Here is an 8,486-nt window from a genome sequence, read left to right as displayed (position 1 = left end):
GAGCGCTGAAATTGCTTTCCCCTGGCCGCGGCAAGAGGTGAGCAATTGCAGCTCAGGTCCCTGCTTGCTGGTGCCAGCAGCCGGACCCCGCTGCCCCATCCCAGCTCTGCGGCCCCATCCCAGCTCTGCGGCCCCACAAGGAGCAGGGCCACAGTTCGCTCTGCTGCGCCCGGCAATCAGCTCCATAGCTAGGTCCCTAATTAGGGCTGCTTTGTGAGCGGCGGGGCTAACGAAGCCGGCTGGTACAGGGGTCGGGAGTCCTTTGCCCTCATCTCTCTTCCCAGTGCAACACCTCCTCGACGCACCCTGGCTCTCGCTGCCTGCCAAAGGCACCACACAATAACAGAGATTTCCCTGCCCGTTCCCCCGGGGACCTGTGCCTGCCCCGGCAGTTGCTTTCCCACGGGACAAGGGGTCCGTCCTGAAGCGCCTTTGGGAGACGTCCACGCTTCTCCCTGGGCATCGGGGTGTCCTGCTGCCAGAGATGGGGTCTCCCGCACCCAGGGTGGCAGCTCTGCAGGGAGGAAAACAATTTGGGAGACTGAAATGAAAACCACTGCAGCCTTCAGCCTGCCCAGGCGGGATTTCACCTGCCTCCTGCCGATAACGCTGCCCAGCATCTGTGCAGCAGAGCTCCTGCCTTGCTGTCCCCCCTGCCCATGGGTGACCCGTGCCACCCTCTCCCTGCTCCCCCCCCAGCTCATGGCCCAGCCTGAGCGGGAACCCCAACCACCAATGAACAAAAATACTATCAAATCTGCTGGTTGAAAGTCTCCTGACCCATCAGCTTGATAAGGGACTGGCTTAAAAAGAAAAAAAAAGTAAAAGAAAAAAGCCCCCAAACAGGCATTGCTTTCAGGCAGCCAGCTCCTACCTCAACTTCAACACATAATCCACTGGCAATTATTTTTAGGCAGTTTATTTTGTGCCCTCTTGTAATACTTGGGATAATGATAGGAAAAACTCAAACACCCCCATCCTGACAAAAAAATAAATGACTACAAATCATCAAAATATCAGCTTGATGGATAAATCATTACATTGCTTCGCAGGCACAACAGGATGCCAAAATTAAAACCTCGGATACCCTTTTGGGTTTGGTGATTATGTTCAGCTGTATGCAAAATGTCTCAGTAGTGCTGGCTGGGAAAAAAAAAAAAAAGCTATCTGCTATCTATTTATTTTGCTTTCTGTAATAAGATGAAGGGGAATAACTGTTCCAGGAGCAGGATCCCACTGGATGAAGTCCTCCTTTTCTACACCAAGTTAACAAATCAGATTAAAGGCATTTAGGCTCTGTGTAGAAAGGACAACTCCAGTTCTCCCAAATATGAAAGTGATTAGTTTTCAGAGGATTTGAGGGATTTAAAAAACATGGAAGTGTTTCAGGACGGTGTAAGGCTTCCAAAGCACTAAATTACTGCAAGATACAGCGACTCACAAAAGTATCAAGTGATTGCCTCAACAATCCCACAGAAAACAATTTCTCCGACCCCTCTGGCTGGATCCCTGCCATGCTCAGGAGATGCTGGGGCAGCAGATACTGCTGCACTATGTTATTCCTCTTCCAAGTTCAGTATTTTACAGAGCACCTCAGAAAGCAGCTGAGCCCTCCCCAAATGAAGGATAATTTAACATAGTTCTGATACAGGTTTCCACATTATGGCTCCTGTAAGATGCAGAATATTTGATTAAAATTAAAATGCAAACTAAACTCTGGTACTTTGCAACACATCGCCCGGTGCAGGACAGTCCTGCTTAGCTGCCTCACAAGGGATTGACTTTTTGCCATATAGTATTGCTGGTAAATAGTATTAACTACTAAATACACTGAAACAGGCTGTTCGAAGAGCCAGAACCCTGGTCCAGTTTCTCGCCTTTCCTCAGCTTCCCACACGTATCAGCACGAGTTACGGTATGTCCTCGTTACCCATTAGTGGCTGCCAAGCACATTTCCAGGAACGGGACTTATCTTACATGTCCCTAGACTCTGCATAGGGCAGAATGACAACTACTTTTCTCCCCCCCCCAAAAAAAGATCATTTAGTAAGTAAAATAAAATCAAAACCAGCTGAGAAGGGGGAAAGGAGAATCAAAACTCAGGCATGGTGAAAACCAACTGCTGGCTGACTGCAAATCAGGAGACTGAAGAATCTACCAGGAGCAGTTAGTTATAAAGATAATTATATCTTAATGAATAGCGGGGTCTTTTTAAAAATAATTTGCCTTGATTAAATTAATGGAGGTAAAAATGCAGGTTTTAGACACGCACTGGAGATAAGGCATGGTACAGCCCTGACTTCACTGGCTTCACCCACTCTTAGTTCAAACTGGGTCTGACCATTACCACCATCAAATACCCACTCACTGACCTAGATGAGCTGAACCAGGGATCCTCATTTAATTCTGCACACCAGTCTTTTGCAAACAGCCCGGGCAGTTGGCAGCAGCTTCCAGGGGCTGAAGGGATGCCACCCCTGGGAACCAGATGCACCTCTCCTGCCTACCAAGGGAGGACAGTGGTTTCCAGCATCATCACCCCGACACCTTACGCTGGTGTTAGACATGTGCTTTAGAGTTATTTTTAAAACGTCAACAAAGCATGGGATGCCAAAAGGGGCCAGATGTCAGCTCGGTCTCAAAGCTGGGCTGCTCTTGTTGCAGAAAGCCAGAGAGAAATGAGCGGCCACCACGCTCCAGATCTCAAGAACGTGCTAAAGGCAAACACGCTCTTCTCCCCCCACCCCCAGACTATTTTTTCCTTCAGCTATTTCAGTTGATTGAAGCTATAATAAGAACGGGGAAACTAACACCAAGGTTAAAAGTGCCCGGCACCAGTTTGGAGACAACACGCTTCAATCCTTGGTTCAGGTTTCAACGGGTTTGTGTGTATTAAATGCGGATTATTCTGGTACGTGGGACTATGAACCATTTTGTTGAACTACCTTTGAGATAAAAACATTGGTTCCCAGGAAGATGTTATTCACACAAACAGACTGACTATAAAGAAACACATAATAAATAAATATAAAAATTTATTAGGAAGAAAACCAAAATAAATCACTGCACTGTCTTGTTGGTGTATTCATTGCAGGCTGCAAAGAACAGCAGCTTAACTAAATACTTTCAGTATACAGCTTCCAGACTAAAATCTGTTGCTGAGCCACTTGAACAGCCCAGGAACAATTTATTTTCCCTTTTAACAGAGGTTTCTCAATGTGGTTTTCTTTCCTTCCAGCTGAATAACACACAGAAATGACACTTCTCTGCAACTCACCCACACAGAGCTCTACCGTTTTCCCAACAAACGAACGTTACCTAAAGGATACAGGGAAGCCTGGAGGGATTGCATCCCGCCCTTGGCTGAAAACCAGCGCTCCCAGAGGTTTTCACCCAGGCTGCTGCCCGTTTCCCGGCACAGAGCCCCGCTGGGAAGCTTTCCCGAGGTGTCAGGACTGTGGTTTTAAATCCTGAAAAGCTCAAGTTGTAGAAGCACAAGAGACAAGGGACTGAAACCATTAAGCAGGTTCATTACTGGATTTGCTGATTAAAAGCACCAAGCTCATAGACAGCATCCACAGCAGCAGCAGGCTCAGGATTCCCCAGTAATCACCTATCCACAGCAGAAATGTGCCCAGCAAACTCTACCCATTATTTTCTTTTAGAAGATAAAAAGGTATTTAGCTTTTTAACCAAGTCCAAACACGCCGCACATCCCCTGTATGAGCAGTTTTTAATGCTCCTTTCCCCTGAACCCAGTGCTGCCCTGTGGTGCTTTCAGTCCTCACTCAGTCTGTGCTGGTAGGGGCTGTAACCACAACCATCACTTTGGGGCCAAAACCCCCAAAACATGCCTGCTAACACCGATGGAGCCAGACTTTGCAGCGGGTTAAGGAGGCAGAAGGAACTTGCTAGCGCAGAGCAATAACTCCAGATTTCCACCCGCAGGTTTCCAAGACCTCCCTCAACTCTGTAATGACCCGATATTGATTTCCAGCCCTATGAAAACATGAAGGATGCCAACCCCATTTTTAGCGATTATGAGGTCTCTAATTTCATTCCAGGTCATGGCATTTATATTTTCATTACCCACAAGCTCCCGGGTCATTATAAATACGAGATTACAGTGTCAGAGCTTAACGGCTGTTTAATTTTACAGCATTTCAGAGTTAATAAACGCAATTAAATTTCTCAAAGCCAAGTGGCTTCCTGATGGGATAACACAGCCTGCATCCAGCTGACCAAACCCAAATGCCACCGTTTTCCACAGGAATAGAGCTAGCAGATATGTACGTGAAATTACACCGTAGAAGTAATTTATTTTTCACTACTCACATGCTTTTCTTTTAATGTATAGGAAGCCTCAAGTCCTCTCCATCTCAGAGATGCTCTGAAAGGGAGGAGGAACATTTTACTTTATTGTTAGGGATTTATAACAAGACACGCTCTAAATATTTAGGAGGATTTTCCCAGAGACGCAGTAACCTTCAATTAGTCTTTAAAACAAGACTAAGTACTTTTCTAAAAGAGGTGCTCGAGCTCAGGTAACACACAGGCACTACTGAGTGCACTTTGGGGTGAGTGAAGACACAAATAATCCTAATGCACCACAAAATTTTGCAGTAGCGGTGCAGCCACCTGTCTCGCAAAGCTGCACCCGCTCACAGAGGTTTTCCTTCCTTGTTACTTTTAGTGTTAATCTTTTCTTTTTACTATTATTTTTGAGTCCAGGAAATTCAAGCAATCAGCTGGTGACAGCCTGCAAAGCTTGATTGATGGTACCAAGGTATAAGGTATAAAGGTTTAAGAATTGTTACAGGGCAAAAGGAATATACAGGCGCCCAGGCACATACCGAAAACCCAAAGCATCTCCTCGCGCTGCTGCCTCCTTTCCTGGAGGCATCTTGGACCAAAGCCCAGGGATCAAAGTCGTGATGTTTATACGTAAAGGTAAGACAATCTAAACTACTCCAAAGAACTCCAAATGTTTTAAGTTGCTACCTTTTCTCCCAACTCCAGGCGTCCCAGCAGCTGAACAAATTATACAAAGGCACTTGTAACTTCATATTTTCCAGGAGAGATCATAAATAGTGCCAATAACCGTTTTGTTTTTTAAGAAAGCATCATTTTCTGTAAAATATGCAAACACAATGCTGTACAGCAGAAACAGAAGATGCAGGGAATCAATATGATATTAATGTTTTACTGACCTTATTTGCAATTCCCTCTTATCTCTTTCAATAACACAGCTATCTAAACCCCAAGGAAATCAAAGCAGCATAGCACGGCACTGCGTGCCAGCAGAAACAGGACCAGGAAGTGACAGCAAAAGCCAGTATGGGGAACGTCTGTCCCCGCAGAATCTCCAGCCACCCGCTACCACGTTTGTGAGAGGCACCGAGCATCCCTGGACACACATGCGGACGCTACTGGCATATCCCTGCACCACGCTCCAGCAAGTGGCGCAGCAGAAGTGCCATGGGTGCAGACTCATCACTCTGCAAAACTGCGCGAGGTTTAGCAGAAATAACAGTTTTCCTGTTAACTCTCAGCTGTGCGACCTTGACCTGGCTCCCGAGCCATAATCCTGCTTCATCCATCATCACTAGCAATAACGAGTCTCCTTGTGAAACCCAGCCCTCAGGTAACCCCTTAAACACCGAAGTAAGGCTGCAGAGTGTGGTACTAATCATCACCACTCCCAGTAACGACGAGCAAGAGCATGCCTCATTCCCTCCTCTCTGAGCAGCCTCTGCAGGGAACTGCAGCCAAAAACCAGAAAAAAAGCCAAATTTTACCTCTAATGGAAGCAGTTACCTTGGGATACAGCTGGATCTCAGGCCCGATGAATGAGACCGGGGTTATTTTTAGGTGTCGATAATCTGACCCTGACCATCACTGTTTTTTAAGAACTCCACAGCTGTTGCAAAGTCACTTAAAGCTTGAGCTTTAAGAGAAAGGCTTTTCTTGCATAGGAGGAAAGCTCAGCTGATCCTGCCAGGATCCAGACCCCAGCTTTGCTACAGCCAGGGAGTTAAGGTGGCAGGGAGAGGGTCTGTCATCCTCTCGCAGCCGGTCTGCATGCAAATTTGGGAGTCAACAGCTTTGAGCTGCCAGGGAAAAGCTCTCCAGCTGGGCAGTATGGCTCTCGCAGCTTTAGGCCAGGGGCTCAGCCCCCACCACCAAGAAGCCCTACACAGGCTCTGGTCACAAGGCAGGGAGGATGCTCCCAACCAGCAGCAGATGTTGCTGCACTCGGACTTGATACAGAAATGACCAACTCAGAGGCACAATGAAGCTGTATCAGCCTTAACCTTGCCCCCTCTGTTTTATTCTGGATGCCATCTGGGCATCCCAGACAGTATCTATTTCTATTGAAACAGAACGATGGCCTCCACAGACCACTTCTGCATCTTGCTGTGGGCTGCCACAGCAGCCCACAGCTAAAACAGGGAGAAGGAGCTGCGGCAGGACCAGGTTTGGCAAAGGCCTCTGAGCTCAGGGTGAGCTGCCTACAGGGGTGGACACGTCTCCAGAAATACAGCTCTGGGGAGGAAACCATCATAAGCCACCACTCAACACTCATTGTTCATAAAGCTCTCAACAATTTGCAAGGGACAGTGCTTTAGTGACAGACAGCTGTCCGAGAGCATGTCCCAAGGCAGCAGCCAGGCTCAGGAGCCGGCAGCAAAAATGCCAACACACAGTTGAAAAACTCCTCCTCCCTACCTGCTGCCTGTCCAAAGAAACTCTGCAGTGGAGCGTGGTGTGATTTCCAGGAACAGAGACCATGCTCGGCACATAAGAGCTGGTGTTGAGCAGAGGCACTCCGGGTTTGGCTGCTGCCTCACCGCTCATGTTAGCAAGCTCCAGGAACATCTACTCTCAGACACTTTTTCCCCCCTTTTATCTTTCTTCTTTTTAAAAATTTTTATTTTCATTTTAAAGCACCTGCTTCCTCTGAAGCATCAGCAACCTCAAAATTCACAACTCCACTGTGACTTCTGGGCTCTGTCACCCGCAATTTCAGTGCAGCCCTGTCTGTGTGCCGGGCCATAAGGCAGAAAGAAACAGAGGCTTTTGTTGGTCTTTTTTTTTTTTAATAGTGCAGAATGTGGTTAAAAAAAAATAATCGCAGAAGGAGGATGCAGCAAAAGACAAATGCATCCAACCACTCGACACCACAATTAGCTGTCATCTGTCATAGTTAAGTGGCTTGCACAGAGGCAGATGTCCTGGTGCATCCCGAGCATCCTAGAGATGGAAAAGAGCAGCCTGGAGTATCACCAGCTCCTGCTGTCTTCACTTTCCAAAGTTACTGTGCCCAAACCAAGAGGAGGAAGGGGCAGGCAAAGGGGAAAGGGACTTGGAAAACACAGCAGAGAGAAATCTACACTAAGCAGGAATTAATGCTCACTGGCAGCAACATCAGCATGGGACTGCTCCTTCCTCAGCCACGGACCCAGAGCCTTTCCCCACAACTGAGCACAGAGAACGTGCATCATCTAACGGCACGGCCTTCTCTTCCCCGTGAATAACTGCCAGCTAAAGAGTAGTAAATAGTTAATTATGTGGTACAGATAAGACCATTACATGTAGCACAGCTCAATGCATTATTCACCGGGGTTCGGAGGAGAAAACCGGCAACAGAGAACGAAGGGGAAGAAGGAGAAATCTATGCTTTCTCAAAGACCGCTTTGATTTCACGGAAGATCAGCATTAACTCAAGGGTATGGGGTTTCCCTTTTTAGTAACCTTAAATAAACACACTTCTTATACAGAGTACCAATACCCGATCCTTCAGAACCTTCTGCTGTGGATATACAGGTTACAAGCACTGCACAAGTCTCTACCTGTTGCAACTGAAATGCTAGGAGCATCAAAGAAACCAGGGCACGCTGCACCCCATGAAATAATCAGGCAATGCAAGAATTTCCAACCCGACTTTAAGTCAGCCATCTGCAAAACCCTGAACATCCGACCTCAGCTTAGAACCGCTTGCTCGAACGAGCACTTCTGGCTGTGTCTTCTCCCTGAGGCTCAGAAATAGGAAAACAGAGACTCCTAAACCAGTCTCTCAGTAATTCATTTCTACTTTTGAAACTGATGGCAGAGGACATCTCCCAGCGCAAGCCTGCTTCAGTAAATCTCACCTACCAAATAGGAAATCCCACACAAGACAGGCTGTGTCCGATAACATTGTCACCTGATGTATTCAGAAACCAAGTTAGCCATTTTATTATGTTCTAGCGCTCTAGAATGATTTCTCCTTTGAATTTCCACCCGCTTTTTGCGTTGCCAGCAAAGCCTAGCCGGAGACTTCACAGATTTCAGGAACGCACGGGTCAGCGGGCGCTGGTAAAGTCGGGGAGGAGGCGGCCGGTGCCGCACCGCCGTGCTCGGGGCAGGGGCAGCGCACACCTCCCGCCCCGCCGGCGCTCAGGAAGGCGCAGGACTTCCCGCAACCGCCCCGCAGCCACCACCGC

The sequence above is a fragment of the Charadrius vociferus genome, unplaced genomic scaffold, assembly GCF_000708025.1.
Source record: "Charadrius vociferus isolate BGI_N301 unplaced genomic scaffold, ASM70802v2 scaffold136, whole genome shotgun sequence".
NCBI classification, from domain to species: domain Eukaryota; kingdom Metazoa; phylum Chordata; class Aves; order Charadriiformes; family Charadriidae; genus Charadrius; species Charadrius vociferus.
Note: the sequence above shows the minus strand (reverse complement) of the source record.